This window comes from Haliaeetus leucocephalus, unplaced genomic scaffold (genome assembly GCF_000737465.1).
Source record: "Haliaeetus leucocephalus isolate CR32 unplaced genomic scaffold, Haliaeetus_leucocephalus-4.0 Scaffold186, whole genome shotgun sequence".
NCBI classification, from domain to species: Eukaryota; Metazoa; Chordata; class Aves; order Accipitriformes; family Accipitridae; genus Haliaeetus; species Haliaeetus leucocephalus.
This window is the reverse complement of record NW_010972622.1, coordinates 36,779-44,025: the sequence shown is the minus strand read 5'-3', so window position 1 is coordinate 44,025 and position 7,247 is coordinate 36,779.

Below are 7,247 nucleotides of genomic sequence, written 5' to 3'. Positions count from 1 at the left end.
TGGGAGCGGGTTGCTTTGGGGCAGGGGGACCAGGGATGGGGCAGCCCAGGAACAAGGGGAAACCCCTGAATTCTCCACCCATGGAAAAACACCAGGGTTCCTGGCTGGAGGATGCTGCTTCTGGGTTGATGGGATGCTCTTCCTCCAGCATCCCATGGAGGAAGGTGAACAGTGGCTTCCCCCTCCATCCCTCCATCCCTCCATCCCTCCATTCCTCCCTCCCTCCATCCCTCCGTCCCTGGCTCACTCCATCTCTCCATCACCATCTCCTGCTGCCCAGGCAAAATTCATGACGCTAAGGGAGGTGTAAATCTCATCCATCCCCAAAGCCAGGAGCCCCCCCAGCTCAGCCGGGCTGGACCTGCCACGGAGGAGACCTGAGCAGCCAGGTCTGCCCCGAGCAGTGATTTCCAGCTGCTGCTGACGCCTGGCCCCGGCTCTCCGCGTCTCCCTGCCCTGGTTGGCAAAGGCTCGGCAATCCTGTGGGGAGCGGGATATAAATCTGTAGGTCAGAGCTAATACCCATTAACAAGCAACGCTGCTTGTAGGTGATTGCAAGGGATTCTTTATAAGGCTTTTGCAGATGAATGGACTGCCTGCAGCCATAAATACACTGATCCACGGCCTCCTGCCTCCGGCACCGTGCTCTGACTACGCTCGACTTGTTTCCTTAAGGTTCCCTACCTGGCTGGAAGGATGATTACTGGTCAGAGCCCCCTCCTAATGTGGGATGCTCTGCAAATCCCTCGGCTGGGGGCAAACGTCCCCCTGCGTGTCCCCATGAATCTGGAGGTACCAAATGTACCGCCGAGGTGATGCTGCTGCATCGCCGGTACCATTTTCTCAGCATCCCTTTGGGAAGAGGGCGCTGGGACCAGCTGGACCATCCAGGGCGATGCTGGATGTGGGAAATCCTATGCAAAACATTACAGCTTGGGCATTCCCTTTGGAAAACAATATTAAATAAAAGGGTCAGTGGAAATTGGGGAGGAGGAGGCACAGAGAGCCCTTCACACGCTTATCCTGGCGTTTCTGGCTTGCACCAGCAAGTGATCGGGCAGAAGTGCTGCACCCTTGATCCCGAATCTGACACTCTCTTTCCCTGAGGAGCTTTTTAGCCCAGCACGAGCAGCACTGGATGGAAATTTCACCCACTGATAAATATGTTCATAAAATTTGAGGTTGGGATGGGGGTTTTCGGGAGTTGCCGTCTGTGCTGCTGAGCCCTGCTTTGCTTTGAGGACGTAATGGGGGGCAATGGGAAAGCAGAGGTGGGAGACGTCACCCTGGCGCTGATGGGTTCAACTTCCCCAGGGAAATAAATGGGATAGGAGAGGAGCATCCCAACAGGGAAAGTCCTCACCTTGTTTTTTTCCAGCAGACCATAAAAAGCCACATGTGGGTCCAAACGCCGGGGACTTGCCCTTCTTGCTGCAGGACTGCCGGAATCGCTGGCTCCCAGCAGACCCAGCTCCATGGGTGCAGGGTGGCCAGTGCCACGTGTTTTTCCCTTCTGATTTTTATTTATTTTGGGTTTTTTTGTTCATTTTCAAGCCCCACACAAGCCTGTCCCCACCCTTCCTCTGCCCCATTCAGCACCGTGGCAGTGTGTGCATGGAAATCTTCCATTTGGGTGTATTCCTGAACCTTGGAAATAGGAAGAGAGGGATGCAAAAAGGACCGAAACCCACCCCAAACCCTCTCCAGTGCCGTGAGATCCGGCTCCCCATGGAAGGGGCTGGGAAGAGGGAGGGGATGTGAGAAGCCACTGGATCCAGACAATTCCCAGTCCCGCTGGCCGGCCTTTCCGATGCCAAACAAATAAATAAGGCAAAGAGAGAAAGACGGAGCTGACAAAGAGCCCCGGAGGGAGCTGAGCCCGCGCCGGGCAGCCCTGGGAGCACAAAGGCGATCTTCTCACCCTGTGCAAAATGCATCATGGCCATGCAACCCTGGGTAAATACCAGGAATTTATGGCTCCTTCTCCCTGCCGTCACCCTGCAACTGCCTCTTTGCATCCCTCTGAACTCTGGCAGGAGTTTAACCGCATCTTTCCTGGGCGCTGCCAGGAGCGGCTTTGGATTGCCTTCAGCACACAGCTCCTCTGCACGCCTCCGGTAAAGAAATAAGGGTAAAGAAAAGCAATACAGAAATGCGGGGAGTTGAGAAAGAGCCTGGGCTTAGCCCAGGGTCAGCGCGTAATGAAACCTGTTAAATGAGATGGCCAAAATCCTTAAGAAAAGCTAAATTTTGGCAGCATGCCTTCATGCTCCAAGGTTGCCAAACCTCAGGGCTGCCCTGAGGTGCTTCATCCCTGGAGCCCTGTGCTCGTCCCGACACCTCCAGTCCCGAATCCTCCTTCCAGCAGCACTATTTATCATTTCTGTCACCAAAATTCAAGCTTGGAAGAAAAATTGCTGGGACTTTCCCTGTTAAAGTGACCCGGGTTGGGTCTGGCAGAGCAGTAGCCCAATCCAACCGTTGAGTTGAGTCCCAACTGAATGACAAAATCAAAGCGAGAGGTGCCCCAGGGCCACCCAATGGCAGTGACATCGTCCCACCACACTGCGGCCCAAGCCAACCATTGAGTAGTGTCCCAACTCAACAGCAAAGTCAAGGCGAGAGGTGTCCCAAGACCACCCAACTGCAGTGACATCGTCCCACCATGCTGTGAAGGACTTGCTCCTCGTTCTCAAGGCTCTGGGCCTCAGACCTCAAGGTCTCAAAGGCTTTTTATTTGGTGCCCAAACACGATGCTCAACCTTTAAGGATGTTGAAGCAAAGCAAGCAAAGAGCTGTGGTTTTCCAGGTGAACTTTGCCGGTGGAGATGTCCATGGTCAATCCTCACCTTTCTTCCAGCAGCGGAGAGGAGAAAAACCAGCACCAAAACGCAGGTGGTCACTATATAACCACGGCTGGAAGCTTGCTAATGCCTGGTTTTACTGGGAAAAGTGAGGATGATCTGATTTGAGGGAAGCCGGCAGAGCGAAGCCCGCTAATATGGCAAAGGTTGTTACAACGAGGCTGGCAACTCATTACACTCATTAGCAAATGGGAAGAGTGAGAGGAGCAGGGACTGATGCTGCAGCCGGGAAAAATTAAGCGAAACATTAGGCGTGACTTCGGCGCTGGAAGGGCTGTTGGGAGGGAAGAACAGGCGGCTGGAAGCTGTTCGGGGGGTGCGGGCGGGGGAGATGCTCCCGGCGGGGGACCCATTCGTCGAGGATGGTTTAGGGGTAATGGAGCCGCACCGGGGAGGTGGCTGGCTCCAGGTCTGCTGGTGGGTTGGTTTTTTTTTTTTTTGCCCTGAACCCCCCAAACCATCCTCTCAGGGGGGAACAAAGACATTAGGGTATGTTGGTGCAATTTTTGCATCCTGAAATTAACTGATTATGGGTGAAGATGTCTATTTGCAACAGATATTTTTTTGCGAGCAGGGGAGTACGTTCATTTATTTTACACACTCAGCCCCCAAAATGCTCTCACTTTCCTCCCTGGCAGGTCCCAGGCTTAGAAAGCAAAAAAACCCCAAGAGGTTTGGGTGGGGAAGGTGATACTTGCTGGGGGCTGCAGTGCCCATCGAGCCTTCAGTGCCGAACAAGGATGGGAAACGCTTCCAACACCTTCACCAGCACAAACAGAAGCTACAAATAAACCACTCAAATGGACGGCTCTTGTTCTAATCACCCCATAAAATGTATTTAAGCGGCCAGCCGGAGACTTTCCAGGGGTTTATTTATCTATTTATTATTGCGGCTGACCGGAGCATCCTTCTCCTAAAGAGCCCGGTGCCAAGTGCCGTGAGTTATGCAAAGGCAAGAGGGGAGCGATAGGGGAAGCGCTGCCGTAACTCATGCTGGGAGCCCGGCCGTGGGGATTTTGGGGAGAAGGGGGCACCCCAGACCTCTCCACAGAGGGTTTGTGCCCCCCCCAACTCCATGGGTGCTTTGCAAGGGAGGGAATCAGCTCTGGTGAGGGTGCAACCTCATCCCCAGGGCAGGGGCTGGGATGCCACCCTCCAGGAGTTTGGAGGGATGTTGGAGCCTTGAATGAGGTATTTTGTTTGTTTTTTTTTTTCATGGAAACGGTGTTTTCTGACATTTGCTGAGTTCTATTCAATCTGTTCCTCCCTAAAAACCTGCTTTGCAGAGGGGGTGCATGGTGGCTCCCCCCGTCCCACATCCCCTCCCCAATTCTGGCATCTCCCACCCAAGCCCTCAGTTGGGATGTGGTGGAGGGATGCTCCGACAAGGTGGGGAGATGCTCCGATGAGGCGGAGGGATGCTCTGACCTGTCCTCCAGCAGCCAAACCCCTGCCCTTGTGGCACGCCTGGCTCTTTCCGCCTCTGATCTCAGCCCCTGCAGCTTCCACCATCATCTCCTCCTCGGTCCCTCGCCTCTCAGCTCCTGCCAAGGGGCGATTTCCCTTCGTGGAGCTGCACCCCAACGGCAGCAGCACCAGGACCACATAGGGAGAGGCAAAACCCCATCCCTTTCCCACCCTTGCAGCCCCTGTCCTCTGCACGAGCAAAGGGAAATGCATCAGCAGAGCCCACCGTGGAGCATTGCTGGGGTTGGAGCTGCCGCAGACTGCAATTTGGGGGATACAACTGCAATTTGGGGGATACAACTGCAATTCGGGGGACGCAACTGCAATTTGGGGGACACAACTGCAATTTGGGGGATGCAACTGCGGTTTGGGGGATGCATTTGCAATCTGGGAGATGTGACTGCACTTTGGGGGGGCTGTAGTTTGGGGGACGCAGTTGCGCTTTGGGGGATGCGACTGCACTTTGAAGATGCAATTGCATTGCGGGGTGCAGCTGCATTTTGTTGATGCAATTGCATTTTGGGGGAGGCAACCGCAAGCTGGGGGGATGCGACTGCAATCTCGGGATGCAACTCCAATTTGGGGGATGTGATTGCAAGCTGGGGGGTGCAACTCCAAGCTGGGGGGGGGGAAGTGTGATTGCACTTTGAAGACGCCATTGCATTTTGGGAATGCAATTGCATTTTGTTGATGCGGTCGCATTTTGGGGATGCAGTGGGAAGCTTGGCGGCAGCGCAGAGGCAGCCCCCCATCCCAGCACCCTTGGGTGGTCCCCAGAGGTGGCAGCAGCTGCTATCACCCACAGACCCCCCCCAGCAGCCGCATGTCCCTACACGCAGCACTCACCTCACTCCCCCCAGGGAGGGCAGCTTGCCATTCCTGCTGGAGGCAGCGCACTGGGCTGAACTGGGTGGACTGGGAGCATCGCCTCTTGGGGAAACTGGTTATTTTGGGCTCTTTTGGGCCCTTTTCCCTCCCCAGCCCAGCCTGTGGGCTCGTCCCCCCTGTCCCCACCCAGGTGATTGGGGAGATGATCCGGCTGAAAACGAGCCAAAAACTCCATTGTGTTCTGCTCTCCCCAGCCCCAGACCCCCCCATCCCCCCAAAAAAGTGGGATCAGCACGCACCCCCCCCAAGACTTTTTTCCATTGGGATGCTCAGGCTCAGAGCAAAACCACTGTCCCCCCCACCAACACCCCTTAAAAAGAATTAACTCCCAATCCCCGGCAATGCAAAAAAAACCCCAAACCTTTTCCGACCTTTTTTCCCTCTTTTTCCCCATTGGCTCAGCCCCTTCCGCACCCGGAGCGAGCTGCCGCGCGGATGCAGGCGCCGGAGCCCTGTAAATATTAATCAAATCGCTTTTTTTTGCTCTGTTTAGCTCCGCGGGATGCAAACAGATGGGAGACGAGAGGGCTTTTTACCCAGCCGAGGAGTGGGGTAACTCAAACCTAATGAATTCCAGCGGCGGAGCGGTTTTCCATAAAATCAATAGCGGGATACAAGGGTGTAAATATTTTATTAGGGGCTGGAGTGGATGGTGAGGCTTTACCCGGGGGGGGGAATCGCGTGGGGTGGGAGCAGAGGCCTTGATGCTTGGCGGATTGGAGGGGTTGTTTTCCTGGGAAAGCTGGAAAAAAAGGAGGAAAAAAGCGGGGGGGAAAGAGAAGGGGAAAAGCAGGATCCTGCACCCAGTGCTGCTCCAGTGTTGGGAATTCCCATGAACGTTTTGGGGGCCCATGGCCAGGACCTCCCCCCCCAGCCCCGGCATTGCAAGTGCGTCCGGAGCGAAGGCGCTATCTGCTCATTTAATATTAACAAATTGAAATGAATTATTTTAATGCCAATTAACTTGTAGCTGTCCCTTATTAATAGTAATTTAGATTAATATTTCTTGGAAGTGGGAACACTGGGCTCGGGGCTACGTGATTTGAATACCAGAGCGTGGTGGACCCCTTATTTATTTTTTAGCTGAATTCTCGCTTTTTCAACCCAAAAATGGGCTGAAGGCTCTTTTCTTAGCGGGGTGGGGGGTGGAGTGAAGCAAAAGGAGGTCCAGTTCAGAACACTTGTCGAGTGTCCCATAAAAATCAGATTGCCCGGCTTGGCCCAAGCATCCCACTGCAGGACCCTCATTGTGTTGAGGGGCAAAGCCGCCCCCCCGCCCCAATCCCCCCAAGTTGGAGCTCCCCCCCCAACCTGGCAGCTTTTGGGGGGGGAATGGAGGAAAGGGGGAGTACCCCCAAAATAGACTTTTTCAGGCTGTTTTCTAGAGAGAGATGGAGGAGGGGGGAGTGGGGGAAGAGGGGATGGAGGGGGGGGGCAAAGTTTGTGCTGCCCCTTCCCTGCAGGGGGATGGGGGGGGAGGAGGGAAAGAGGGAGGGAATGAAGGGGAGAAAAGAGAGGTGGAAAAGAAAATGAGAGGAAGGAAGGGAGAAAGAGAGAAAAAAGGGAAAGAAAAAAGATGCAAAAGAGAAAAAGTAGGGAAAAGGAGGCAAAAAGGAAGAAAAGGGGAAAAAAAGGAAAGAAAAGGGGAAAAGGGAAAGAAAAGTGAAGAAAAAGAAAGAAAAAGTAAAAAGGAAGAAAAAGGGAAATGGAAAGGAAAAAAGAGAAATAAAAACGAAAAGAAGGGAAAGGGAAAAAAGAGAAATAAAAACGAAAAGAGGGGAAAGGAAAAAAGGGTAAAAAAAGGAAGAAAAGGGGAAAGCAAAGGAGGGAAAGGAAGAAAAAGAAAGAGGAAAAAAGAAAGGGAGAGAAAAGGGGCCGGGGGGGGCCCGGCCCCCGCTTCCCTGCCGCGCAGCTCCCCGACGGGGCGGACGGGCCGGCCGGACCCGGCAGGACTCGGGGGGGCCGGGCAGCTCCGGGGGGTCCCGTCCCGGCGGGTGCCGTCCCGGGGGTCCCGGGAAGAGGCGGGGG